The following is a 15,661-nucleotide window of genomic DNA, read 5'->3' on the forward strand; positions in this document are numbered from 1 at the left end:
AAGAGTGCTTTTGAATTATTTTGGATTACGCATTAAATGTGTTTAAAAAACGTAGAAGTATTTTTTTTAAATGGACAAGCAAGTAAAATATGTTGTAAAATAAATAAATAGAACAGATAGAATAGATATGAAATAGAAAAGTAGGAATAAAGGACTCTAGTATTAATATTCTCTAATATAAGTATTTCAATAATAGAGATTTTATATCTGGTTCTCAATAATACTATTTCATGTACATATATTATTTATAAGAGTAAAAGTATACGTTTTCACTGCTTGTTTGTTTTTGTGTCTTAGATTATATGGCAGGCTTTATTTATATATGTGAAAAGCCATCTTTTTTCTAACCTTATTAATGTTGAGTCGATCATGAAAATCTTGAGCAGCCCATCTTTGAAAATTTGAGCTGCTCAAATTGTTTTGAATGGTTGAAGAAGTCATGGATTATTAAGTGATGGATATTTATATTACAACACTCTTTTTGGAGGTCCATTGAGATGATGTCTCATTAAAATATTGTTAAAAAAAATTAATAGAAAAAATTTTAGTGAGAAAAAAGAATATAACATTTTTTGTGATGAGGACTATCTCGTAAAAAAACTGTCAAAAAAGTTCCAATAGGAATAAAAACCTGATCAAGAAAAAAAAGAGTACAGTCTCTTTTTTTGGTAGCATTATTTAAGATTTTGAAATCGACGCATCCCTATTTGATGTATCAATCATTTAAAGGGTAATCTTTAAAGTAACTTTGTGAATAAATCTGTCAGATTATTGTTTGAGCGAATCAGTTAGATATCAATTAGTCCTTGATTTTGAAAGTCATGAGTATAAAAGAATTTAGAAAAAATATGCTTTGTTCTATTACTTTTGATGTATCCACCTTTAAGTTGAGCAACACATGCTGTATTATCTTCCAACAAAATAGTTGAAGTTATTTTCCGATCAATCAATCCACATGATATAATATATTGAATCAAACATCTGAACCAAAAATACTTGCGACTTGTTTCATGTATCACAAGTATTTCATTATGATTAGAAGATGCTGTTGTTATGATCTATATGGTGGATTTCCATGATATAGTTGTATCACCGTATGTAAATAGATCTCTTGTTTGAGATCTTCTTTTGTGTGGATCAGATAAATATCCTATATCTACATAGCTAACTAACTGTGACTTAGATTCATATGGATAAAGTAGTCTCATTAACTATTCCGTGAAGGTATCGAAAAATTTGTTTGACTTCATTCCAATGTCTTTTGGTTGGAAAAGAATTATTCCTTGCTAATAATTTTAAAGCGAATGATATGTTTGGTCGAGTATTATTAGCAAGATATGTTATTGCTCCAATGACACTAAGATATGATACTTCAGGAGAAAGGATTTTTTCATTTTCTTCTTTAGGACATAATTGATCATTTTTCACATCCAAAAATCTTACGATCATTGGAGTACTTAATGGATGTGACTTATCCGTATATAATCCCTTCAAGATATTTTCTGTATAAATTGTTTGATGAATAAAAATTCCATTGTTTGTATGTTTAATTTGTAGGCCAAGACGAAATTTAATCTTTCCAAAATATTCTTCTTTTAGAGCTTTTCTAATTGTTGGAATCCCTTTATGAGTTCTAATGATATAATCATCAACGTACATAACAATTAAAATGAATTCCGATGCAAATTTCTTTAAGTAAACACATTGATAAATATCATCATTCTTGAATCCCTTTTTCGTCAGATACTCAGTGAGACGATTATATCATATTCGTCCAGATTGTTTTAGACCATATAAAGATCTTTGCAATTTGACAAAGTATAATCGCTGAAAATATTCATTAGACGGTTTAGATATCTTTAGTTCTTCAAGGATTTTCTTATAGATATCAAGATTTAATTATCTGTATAAATAAGATGTCACCACATCTATTAGATGCATATCTAGCTTATAGTATGCAGATAAACTAATTAAATAACACAATATAATTACATCCACTGCATGAAAATATGTTTCTTCATAATCTATATTAGGTCATTGTGAAAAACTTTATGCTACAAGTTGAACATTGTAGCGTACAATTTCATTTTTCTCATTTCGTTTTCTCATAAATACGCATTTCTATCCAATAGGTTTTACATCTTTTGGTCTACGGAATACAGATCGAAAGACATCATGTTTTGCAAGTGAGTCTAACTCAACCTTCATAGATTCTTCCCATTTCGGCTAATCATTTCTTTGTCAACATTCCTCAATTGTTCTTGGCTCAGAGTCCTTATTTTCATGCATGATGTGTAATGTCACATTATATGCAAATATTTCATTGACAATTATTTTTTTTTCGGTTCCATTTTTTATTGCAAAGATATAATTTATTTAGATCTCATAATTTTCACAATTTTTTGAGTTTTCAAGTACCTGAACCACTGAATGTCTTCTGGTATTAAAACTATATCAGAATTTTGGAAAACTACTGATGTCTTTTCTATGTCTTTAACTTTTTTAGTAGGATTAGTATTTGCCTCTATAATACCAAATGCCTCTTTTTTTTTCAGGATTTTTATTTTTCGAATCGATTGATCTTCCACACTTTTGGTGTGTATTTGTTTCAGTAGCTATTTATCCAATTGGAACGTCAATTCGAATTGGGAAATTTTCAACTAGTATATAGAATTTGGTTATCCTTTTTGTATCAAAAAATACATCAGGCAATTCATTTACTATTCTTTACAAAAGTATAATCTTTTGAACTTCTAGTTCACATAGTCTTGATCGAGGATCTAGATGTATCAACGATGATGCATTCTAATTAAGTTCTTTCTCAGGGGGTTTATTCTCTCTTCCCAATGTTGTAAATATTGATTCATCGAAATAACAATCTACAAATCGAGCTTTAAACACATCTCCTATTTGTATATCAAGATACCTTACTATAGAGGGAGAATCATATTCAACATAAATTCTCAATTTTCTTTGATGTCTCATTTTGGTGTGATAAGGTGAGGCAATTGGAACATATATCACATATTCAAATATTCTCAAATAAAAAATAGTTTGCTAAAAACTAATTGTAGGGGAGAGAATTAGTGATAACTTGTTGGCCTCAAATGAGTAAGTGTTATGGCAAGTAAAATCTCACGCCCCAAACAAAATGAGAAGATTTGTTTTAAAAAATAAGGGTCTAGCAATTAATTTGAGACATTTAATAAGTGATTCTAGTAGTCTATTTTGTGTGTAAATATGAGCTACTGGATATTCAACACTTACTCCATTGGCCATATAATATGCATCAAAAGTTTGGAAAGTGAATTCACGAGTATTATCAAAGCAAATTGTTTTGATTAGATTTTAAGAAAAATGTGTTTTTAATTGATTTATTTAAGTAAGTAATCTCACAAATGTCAGGTTGTGAAAACACAATAAGTATACATATGACCATCTCGAAAATGTGTTTAATAGAATCATAAAATATCTAAAAAATTTACCTGATGGATGAATTGGTCAGCATATATCTCCTTGAATTCTTTAAAAAAAATTCAAGAGACTCAAATCCAATCTTTATTGGTGATGACCTTATAATTAACTTTCTTTAAGAACGTGCAATGTTAATAATTATAAATGAACTTGCATCACTTCATATGGACTAGAATCTTCATGAAGAGCATTGAACTCCAAATGGTCAAAGAATTAATAAAACAAGATTTTAATTGAATATAACAATTATCAATTTGCTGAATTTGCTAGAAGCTAATCGTGTTGGAAGTTTGAAGAACTATAAAAAATGTTCAAGGACCTTTGCCACCTAAGGTGTTTAGTTATTAAACTAAGAATGATGACAATTTAGCTTTATCACTTTAGTACCACCTCAATCTAAGTATGCAAGTTAAACAAGACATATTACTTCCTAATACAAATTGTCATATCTCAAAGTTACCGGTGGATACTAGCACTTTGAAAAGTCAAAACCAACATCCAATATGAAGTAATACTCTTCATCAGTAATCGTCGCTAACACAAGTACAACTAAGCTTTAGTTAGAAAAATTATCATTTTAGTATGAAGTATTGCTTATATAAAAGCACATAGACCAAATGTATTATGTGTGTTCCATAAAATAAAAATGTGTTTTGAGAATTGAAAAGTGCTCTTTCGTTTTTTTATTTTATTAGTGTTAATGAGTTTGAGTGATGAAAAATATGGTAGTGTCATTTATGTGAGTTAGTGATATTAGGCCAATAAATTGTGGATATTATACTTACATTTGGTATTAGAACTAGTTAATCCTGCACCAAGTCTTTGAGAATTTGTGAAGTGTAGGAGAGTTCTCACATAGTTGTTTATTCATAGAGTCAATATGACAAACACTTTCAATGTTGTGTGGTCCGGTCCCAAATTAGATGAAAACCTCAATTATAGTTATTAGGAGACTTTGATGTCTATTCATTTGAAGGCTTAAAACTTGTGGAATTATATTGAATCGAGTTTGCAAGGAGCAGATGCTTTCCAATAGAGGAAAGATCAATTGGCTTTATCTCAAATTCATCAAGGTGTAGATTATACAGTGTTTGACAAAATAGAAAATGCCTAAAGTGTAAAAGAAGCATGGACTATGTTGAAGCTGTCGTACAAAGGCGTAGATAATGCTCAGAAAGCAAAGCTACAGTCTTTGAGAAGAGAGTATGAAAGGTATGAAATGTCTAGATCAGAAACCATTGAGCAATACTTTTCTCGTGTTACAGATCTTGTCAATAAGATGAGAGTCTATGGAAAAGATATGTCCGATAACAAAGTGGTGAAAAAATTCTTCGCACCATACCGATGAAGTATGATCATGTGGTGACTACAATACTAGAGTCCCACGATATGGATACCATGACGATTGCGGAGTTGCAAGGAACCATGAAAAGCCACATCAGCAGAATATTGGAGAAATCAGAAAAATCAACTGAAGAAGCCCTGAAAAGCTAGGTGAATTTAAACAGTATTGCAGAATCAAACCATACACAAGAAGGACGAGGTCGTGGTTTCAATTTTCAAAGTAGAGGCAGAGGAAGTTTTAGAGGAAGATGTCGTAAAAATTACAACCAAATAAGTTATAATAATTTTACACTACTTAATCATGGAAGAGGTGGAACAAATTTCAGACATGCCAACCGAGGAATAGGTCGAGGCAATTTTTATCAAGAAAGAACCAATTTCAACTGCTTTCATTGTGAAAAGTATGGAGACAAAGCAGTAGGTTGCATATTCAAAATGATGAATAATAATCAAGCACACGTTGTAGAAAATTAGCATAAAAATACTGATGATAATTCAACTACTCAAACTTATATTTTTTACAAGTAATTCATGTGTTGAAGATGAAAATATATGGTACTTAGATAATGCTTGTAGTAATAATATGTCTGGTAGAAAAGAGTTATTTTCTTCACTAGATGATTCCGTTAAATTATTATTGAAATTTGGTAATAGTACAAAGATCCCTATTGAAGGAAAAGAGTAAATAATAATAAATCAAAGGATGGTTCTCTGAGTTATATTTCTGATGTTTTCTATGCTCCTGAACTTTATTACAATTTACTGAGTATGGGGCAGTTATCTAAGAAGCGATATAAGATGATAACTTATTGTGGATATTGCACTGTTTGACAACAACAAAAGGTTCATAGATAAAGCAAAGATGACTTCAAACAGAATGTGGTCATTGAAAATTCAACATGTTAATCCTTGTTGCATGAGTTCTGTGATACTTGATGATAGTTGGCTGTGGCATATGCGATTTGGGTATTTTTATTTTTTTAGTCTAAACTACTTGTCAAGAAAAGGGCTTGTTTCTAGTCTACCACGGGTTCATATTCCTAATTGTGTTTGTGAGATTTGTCAACTGGAAAAGAAGCACATAGATTCATTTCCTATAGAAAAGTTATAGAGAGCCAAAAGATTACTTGAAATTATGCATTCAGATCTTTGTTCTGTAGAAGTTCCAAACAATAGTAGTAGCTACTTTATCACTCTTATTGATGATTTTAGTAGATATATATTTGTATACTTTTTGAAGTAGAAATTAGAAGCATGTGATACCTTCAAGACATTCATGGCATTTGTCGAAAAACAAAGTAGTTGTAAAATCAAAATCCTCAGAACAAACAGAGGAACAGAATATCTTGCATGTCCATATTACTTTAAGCAACACGAAATTCAATACTAACTAACAACCAGATATACTCCTCAACAAAATAGAGTTGATGAAAGAAAGATCAGAACCATCATGTATATGGTCAGATGCATGCTCAAGTCATAACAAATGCCTAAAGAATTTTGGGCAGAAGCGATCGCAAAAACAGTTCATATTTTAAATAGGTGTCCAACGAAGAGTGTTCACGATAAAATTCCAGAGGAAGCTTGGAGTGGAAATAGACCTTACATTCATCATTTCAGAGTCTTTGGGTGTATTGCTTATGCTTATGTACCAAAACATTTAAGGAAGAAGTTAGATGACAAAGGCAAAAAGTGTATCTTTATTGGTTATATCACATATTCAAAAGTATACAAGCTGTATAATCCATACTCAAAGAAGGTGATTATTAGCAGAGATGTGACATTTGGCGAGAAAAGCATGTGGGACTAGAACACAATGACAGAAAAGCAGCCGATTGTAATTCCAAATACATGTGATGAAGTAGAAGAAAGGCAACCTGACACAACTGAATAACTAGAATCATCTTAAACACCTCAAAGAGAGTGGATACCACCTACTAGATTAACAAACTATGAAGTTGGTAATGACAACGATCCATCCGATAAAGAAGTCATACATTTTGCTCTATTTTCAGATTGTGAGCAGTTGAACTTTGAAGAAGCCTCTAGAGATAACAATTGGAAGAAAGCAATGGATGAGGAGATTCATGTCATTAAGAAGAATGACACATGAGAGATGACAGATTTACCAGCAGATAAGAAGCCGATTGGAGTAAAGTGGGTTTACAAAACTAAGTACAAATCCACGGTGAAGTTGATTGTTTCATAGCAAGATTAGTTGCTAAGGGATATACACAAAAATTAGGTATTGACTACTTTGAAGTATTTGTTCTTGTTGCTAGATTAGACACTATTAGTATGAATATTTCACTCTCAGCCCAAAATAAGTGGAAGATACATCAGATGGATGTTAAGTCAGCATTTCTAAATGGTACTTTAGAAGAAGAAGTATATGTTGAGCAACCTGCAGGATATGAAATTCTGGAGAAGAAGATAAAGTTTACAGGTTGAAGAAAGCCTTGTATGGGTTGAAACAAGCACCAAAAGCGTGGTACAAAAAGATTGATTCTTATTTCACTGAGAATGATTTCAGAAAATATTTGTTTAAGCATACTCTTTATATCAAGTTTATTGAACCTGGAGAAATCTTGATCGTGTGCTTTTATATTGATGATTTGATTTTTACCAGCAACAATTTGAAGATAATTGCAGAATTCAAGAAGGCTATCATAAAGCACTTTGAAATGACAAATATGGACTTGATATCTTATTTTCTCAGCATTGAAGTCGTTCAGAAAGATGATGGAATCTTCATTTCATAGAAGAAATATGCAAATAATATTTTGAAGAAATTTCAGATGGAGCACTCAAAGCCGGTTCCTACTCCAGTCGAAGAGAAGTTCAAGTTGCTGAGAGAATATATAGGAAGATCAGTAAATCTCACATATTACAAAAACTTGATTGGAAGTCTGAGGTACTTAGACTAGATATTGTGTTTAGAGTTAGTTTACTTAGTAGATTTATGGAGAAGCCTTGTACCAACCATTTGCAAGCGACAAAAAGGATTCTCCAATATATCAAAGGTACTTTAAATGATGGTATTTTTTTATGAAAATACTAATGAAGTAAATATTGTCGGTTACACTGATAGTGATTGGATAGGAGATGCAGAAATAAAAAAAGTACTTCAGGGTTTGCATTTTATCTTGGTTCAAGTGCAATTTCATGGTCATCGAATAAACAACCAATAGTAGCACTCTCTATAGCAGAAGCAAAATATATAGCTGCAGAAAGTTGTGCAACACAAGCAATTCGGTTAAGAAGAGTTCTTGAAGAATTAAACGAGAAACAAAGTACTTCAACAACGAGATTTTATGATAACAAGTCAGCTATTGCACTTCGTAAAAATCTAATTTTCATGGAAGATCCAAACATATTGATATTCGATTTCATAAAATTAGAGAGTTGGTGAATGAAAAAAATTTGAGATCGAGTATTGTCCTACTGAAGATCAAATTGCAGATATCTTTACAAAACCATTAAAAATCGAGTTATTTTATAAGTTGAAAAAGATACTTAGAATGATTAATTCTACAAACTTGATTTAAGAGAGATAATGTTAATAATTATACATGAACTTGCATCACTTCATATGGACTAAAATCTTCATGAAGAACATTGAAGTCAAAATAGTCAAAAAATTAATGAAACAAAATTTTAATTGAATACAACAACTATCAATTTGCTGAATTTGCTAGAAGCTAATCGTGTTGGGAGTTTGAAGAACTATAAAAAATGTTCAAAGACCTTTGCCACCTAAGGTGTTTGGTTATTAAACTAAGAATGATGACAATTTGACTTTATCACTTTAGTACCACCTCAATCTAAGTATACAAGTTGAACAAGTCATATTGCTTTCTAATACAAATTGTCATATCTCAAAGTTACTGGAGGATACTAGCACTTTGAAAAGTCAAAGCCAACACATCCAATATGAAGTAATACTCTTCATCAGTAATTGTCGCCAACACAAGTACACCTAAGTTTTAGTTGTTAGAAAAATTATTATTTTAATATGAAGTATTACTTATATAAAGGTACATAGGTCTAATGTATTATGTGTGTTTCATAAAATAAAATATGTTTTGAGAATTGAGATGTGTTTTTTGTTTCTTTATTTTATGAGTGTTAGTGAATTTGAGTGATAAAAAATATGACAGTATTATTTATGTGAGTTAGTGATTTTGGAGTAAATAAATTGTAAGTATTATATTTACATATAATATAACAAAATTCACTAGATTAATGAATCTTTTGGTTCTTTGGTGAAGTCTATGAGAATTTTTAATAATCTTTCGTATCATGGTTATTTCATGATGATTCAATTGGTCATGCCAAATCATAAATTTATTTGGACTAATAAACTTCTGATTTATGATAGCATGTGATTTAATTTCACTAATTTTAGTATAATATAACCTAGAAGAAAGTGAGGACAACTTTTTAATATAATCTTTTTATTTAAATCATGAGTTGTTATATATAAGTACTCATAATTTTTCCTATTTATTGTTTTTATAAGATATCTATTTTGGTGAATATCTTTATAACTCAACAAGTTTCTTGGAGACTTTGTAGATAATGATACATTATTTATTATGAATTTTATTTCTTTAAGAAACAAAATTATAGCTCCTTTGTAATCTTCAATCACATTGCCTGAGTCGATAATAGTATTAACGCATTCTTTTTTTTTATATAAGATAAGTAAAATAAATATTACTTTTGAGAATGATATGCAAACTTATACTATCTGCATGACAAATATCTTCATTATATGATTTTGCTATTTTTTTCAAAGACAAACAATAATAAGATCATAGTATGAAATTTTTTTAAGACATGTTATGTATGTGATAAAAAATGAAATAAAACAAATAAAAGTGTATGTGCAGTAAAATTGTATTTTTGAATAGAACCATATGCCTAAATAGTAGTGTACACAAGAATAGTACTATATACCAAAAATTTTATTTTATTTTTAGAATTTGACATATTCAGTGATTTTAAAATTCTTAATGATTTTAAAATAAAATATAAACATTAATATTTAATTGAATATTAAATTCAAATATATCATATTTTAAATTTAAATATATAGAAAATTAAATTCAATAAAAAATTATATTATTTTATGACATAAATACTTAAAAAAATAACCTAAATATTAAATTATTCTATCATTGATTAAATGACCAATATTTCCTTTAAGATTCTCAAAAAAAATCAAATACTTCATAATGAATGGTGTAATTTTTCATAACACCCTTTGAAACAAATTTTTGTCATCTTTTTTCAAAAATGTTTGATAAAGAGCTATTATGTACTTTGGGGTACGAGAGATACATGACTAATGGTCTTTTCCACCACAACTGAAATATTTATCTTCTGTTGACATATTTTGCCCATTATCTCTTATTATCTCACTTCTGGTAAAATCTTTTCTTGTGAAAATAATTTTTCTTTTTTTTTTATAATTTTTCTTCTTACTAAAACCTTACCATTTACCTCTTATGGGGTTATTATTTGCCGCATTTGCTTCACAATGAGGCAGTGTCAGCTGGGTGCACTTCATATTTCTCAATAGCAATTCATTGTTTTGTTCAGCAACAAGAAGGGAAGAAATAGACCAAAATATTTTTTAAATTATTTTTCTTAATACTGCTGCTGTAGGAGCACATTCAAGGCATGGAAGGTCGAGAAAATTTTCTCTAACATGTCATTATCAGTTATCTTTTTCTCATAAAATTTCATTCTTAAAGTAATTCAGAACATTGCTGACTTGTATTCATTTATGGATTTAAAATTATGTAGACACAAATACATCTATTCATATTGGGCTTGAGAATTAAAGTATCACTGTCTTTTGATGATTATACCTTTCTTCAAGGTTTTTTCACAAATTTGTAGAATCTTTTAACATAAGATATTCATTTTTCAATTTTCATCAAGATGACGACGAAGAAAAATCATGAGTTTAGCTTTATCCTTCTAGGATATTTTATTATCAGTATTAATGGTGTCTCCAAGACCTACTAAATTAAGATAAATTTTGACATCCAAGATCCATAATAAGTAGCTATTTTTAGATATATTAAGAGCATCAAATTTAAGATGAGAGAGTTTTGACATAATGTAAATTTATTATCTGTATCTGCCTAAAGTTTGATAAGAGTTTTGTGCTGATAACATGTTATAAAATAAATAAATAAATAGAGCACATAGAATAAATATAAAATAGAAAAATAGGAATAAAGAATTCTAGTATTAATATTTTCTAATACAGTATCTCAATATAATAGAGATTTTATATCCGTTTTTCAATAATGTATTCACTATTTCATGCATATATATTATTTATGAGAATAAAAGTACAAAAAGTCTCAGGGACTAGCAAATATAACAAAACTTAACCATCATTCAGCCAGCATGTATTTTTATACCATCATAATACGGAAAGTTTCACGCGCGTATACGCTATCACAAACGGATCTCTCTCATGCTCCTCTCCAAGGAACTAGCCGGATATCTCAGCTTCTAGGCTCTTCGACGATCGCAGTTTCGTTGAGAAAGGTTTTGAAGCTTCACCTCTTACTCTTGGATAAAAAATCTCTTCTTTGTCGCTCATTCCTTCTCAGCTGCAGAACAACTCAGAATTTCACTCTCTCGCTCCATGTCAATGGTGGAATCAGTGTTAGAAGAACAGAATATTGAAGTAAGCAGTTTCTCCCTCTTCTAATTTCATGATTTTTGTAAAGATTTTCATAGTGCATCAATGAACACAATGATGATTACGATTATGAATTTCTGAGCTCGCAAAGCATGCTGTTTTGTTTTTCATAATAGAGTTTAGATTGAATGTACAGAATCCAAATTATACCTTATTCGATTTTGATTTTGATAATGCAACAATGCACAATTAACACAAACCAATTGTTTGATGAAATAACTAAGACAGAAAATATAAAAAATGTTAGTGTTTCTTGTTTATTGTTTTGATTTTTCAGTGTAATTTAAGTTATGTACTGCTGTTGTCTTTCTATATTTTAGTGTAAGATACCATGTTGAAGCATCAAACATACTGAAAATTTACATCCATTGAACCATAATCTAGAATTTCTATATTAAAAATGAGACATGCAATTATGATTTATACATTAACTCTCAAATAGTATTTCACCTAGTTTGGCCTCCTTTCAAAATAATAATTTATTAATTTATATGAAATAAGCATAGAAATAAATAAGAAAGGAAAATAGATAATAAGACAAGATGCATGCTCAATGAAACTAATCTAACCTTAGCTGCTAAGAACCCGAAGTAGAAATAGAAGCATCAAATTTATAATTGTTCTATAACAGTAAACATGTTCTATGATTTTCTTGGGGTTGGAGCTACATAATTTTCAAGGGTTAGGAAAGTGAGGCTAAGCTAGTTAATAGGTAGTGTTGTATTTTATGTAGTTGTTTGGCTTTGGTTGGGTTTGTAATGCATTCAAATGCGGTCTGTTGTTGTAGGTCCTGTTTTACATTCTCTTTTGTACAGTTAGTTCCATAAAAGCCTAAAAGTTACATATATATATATATATATAGAGAGAGAGAGAGAGAGAGAGATTAATATTTAGTACTTAGTAGTATAATATGTTTCTTATGATCTTATAACTCATGATGAGTAGTTATGAGATTAAAAAGGTATGCTATTTTTTTTGACAAAAAGTTGTATTCTAATTTACAAACTAGTTAGTAGTTAGAGAACGTTATAATATTGTATGAACATTAAACAGGGGACACCATCTTTGTAATCTTATAGTTGTGTGTATTATATTCAACTGAATTAACTTGCTTTAATGTGGAGTATCTTTCTTGGATTGATTTGATCTCTAAAAAATGGTAAAGATCTCCATTAGATTATTTCAATTCTTAATTAACAAAAGGCTAATCTTTGAAGGCACCAAAGAAACTCCAATTAGCAACAATAAAAACAGTGGTTATTTTTATGTCCCAACCAATTAGCAACAATTTATTAGAAGTTTGTTAAGGATTTTTATTTATGCAAAATGTAAAACTCGCAAAATTAATAAATAATTAGCCAATAAATTAATTATTAATAAAAAAATTAGAAACTTAAATTTTATAGTTTAAAGAAATATAATTAATTAAAATATGAATTTTAATTCTAATTTTAAAGAATTTGGCCCCAGATTAGGCCAAACGGGCCGAGCCAATCAAACCGGGCCCAAAATGGGCCTAAGCCCCAACCCATCAGCCCAATACACATAAGAAGAGTTCATCTTCTCCCACCATTCAGCCAAAAACGCGGAAGCAAACACAAGGGGTGGGAAGGAAGGCTCCAAACCCTTGTTTTCCATTCAATCCTCCATAACTTCTCGCTCCAAGTTCCGATCGCCGCACCGTTTGTGGCCGCGTGTCTGCGACGTTGAACTCTACAAAGTCCGGTGCACAATTTGGTAAGGAACTTCCATTTCCATTCTCAGCCTCTCTTTTCCCAAATTTTTGAAAATTTGATAGAGTGGTATTGAAATTTTGGTTCTTTGATATTATAGGATCTGATTAGCTTGAAGAAATTGTTCACTCTTGCTTCTTTGGAGCTTAGGTAAGGTGAGAACCCTAGAACTCTAGCTAATTCATTGATTTTATGTATTGGGTATTGAATTTTGGAAATGTATATGTAATTATGTGTATTGGGTGTCTAAATATATAAATTGGAAGCTTGGTTTGGATATTGGTAGTGGAATTTTGGAGTTGAGGACTTGCATTTTCACCTAAGTGGGTTGCCTTGGGTTATACGAGAAAATTAGCTATGGTATGGTTTATGTTTCTCGTATTTAATATATAATGTCTTGTAAAAATTTAGGCTAGATGACCTTATGATAGGAATGAATGCATGAGTATGTTAATTGCTTAGTGACTTGATGATAATTGTTGAATAAGGTTAAGTTTTAGTTTGTTGTTGATGTGATGATAGAAGGCTAATGATGATTTAATAATGTGTGACAAGGTGTTGAGGGTGAATATGTATTTGTAATGAATTATTGATGATGTTTGATGAGATTAATGATTCATGATGTGGATGCGGTTGTGGTTGATGAAAATTGATTGATGAATGAAGATTTTAATGATGATAAATGAGAACAAAGGTTAAGGATATATGAATGTTGATATATTGGTAAATATGTTTGTATAATTGAAAATCTTGGTATGAAGTAGTTTATATTGAGGTGAGAATGGTTATGAAAGGATGTGGGGCTATGTTGGTTGTGATAGGGTGTGTTTTGTTTTAGGGTATGGCTTGTAAATGTGGTTAGTGAGTTATAAATTTGGTAGAAATAGAGGTTTGAGGAACTTTATGAAGAAAAACTGATTTTTGGCCGAACTTCAGTGAGCCATAATTCGGCTTCCAGACCCCTAAATTATTTCAAACTTATTTCATATGAAAATTGAGTCCGTGAAGTTTACGCCGTTCGAAGAATGGATGAAAAATATTTTAAAACGAGGAAGTTATGTGTGACTGCAGACTTAGCCATTTTTTTGACTGATTTGCACTATATGCGTACGCGAACCCCTCCATACATGAAGGGTCGTCTCTGTATGGCATGTATGCGTACGCGGGCATATGTACTGCGTACGCATCATGAGCAAAAAGAGACATTTGCGTACGCGAGCATGAGGCTTCATACGCAGACGGTTGATTCTGTCCAACGTACATGCGTACGCGGACGAGGCAATGCGTACGCGAGATGGGCAAATTGCACTCCCACGCGTACGCATGACCTCTGTTTTCAGCAAATGAAATTTTAATGTTTTAAACATGATTTTAAACCTCTAAACCTCTATTTTTACCCTTTTAGCCCCTAGACATTAGTGATATGCTTAGTAATAAGATGAAGTTAGGAAGGAGAAGTAACTTGGAGATGAAAAAAGATTTTTAAAGGTAATAGGTGTCGGGGAAGATGGTACTTGATTTGATAAAGATGATGAAAGTGGTATATGAGGCAAGTAAGAGAGTAATGTAGTATTGAGAATGATGTATGAGACAATTGATGATGTTAATTAATTGAGAACGATGAGATGAGTAATGAATTATTATTGAGAATGAAAATGATATTCATGAGATATAATTAATTATTATTGAGACATTCGTTCCCCTATATGTAAGATGTGACCGGGCACTTTAACTTTCCGGGTTCCCCCATGGGCATGCATATATGAATATTATTAAGTTTGGGATGTTGTCTCTCCCATGTCAGTTTGGGATTCTTCCCATGGAATATTATTGAGCTTGGGGTGTTGTCTCTCCCATGTCAGCTTGGGTTCCGTCCCATGGTTTATTTTTGAGCTTGGAGATGCATGTAAAGAGGGACTGTCCACGGTTAGCTACCAGAAGATGTCGGGCTGGCTATGTAATCGACAGTTTATATCAACAGCCATAGGATAGGCATACATCATATGCATATTGTGTAAGTTGCTTGTTTGTGCATTAATTGGGATTGCCTAAATGATTTTAATATGCTAATTATTATACGTGCTATCTGTATCACTTGTATTCTATTTGTGTCTGCCATTGTCTTTTTGTTTGTCTATATAAATTCACTGGAGTTGGAAGAACGGAGGAAAGGTAGAGAAGTCAGGGATTTAGTTAGGCTTAAGACTTGGTTAAGTTAGAAATCCCTAGAAAACCACCTTGACTTATGGTTTCTACTTTAGTTCTTTAAGTTTTATAATCTGAGTATCGGCGTTCTAGGATTGCCTCTGGCATTTACAGGACCTTATATCTTATGTACGTGGAACCTTTACCATGCTGAGAACCCCCAGTTCTCATCCCA

This window comes from Arachis hypogaea, chromosome 18 (assembly GCF_003086295.3).
Source record: "Arachis hypogaea cultivar Tifrunner chromosome 18, arahy.Tifrunner.gnm2.J5K5, whole genome shotgun sequence".
Lineage (NCBI taxonomy): Eukaryota > Viridiplantae > Streptophyta > Magnoliopsida > Fabales > Fabaceae > Arachis > Arachis hypogaea.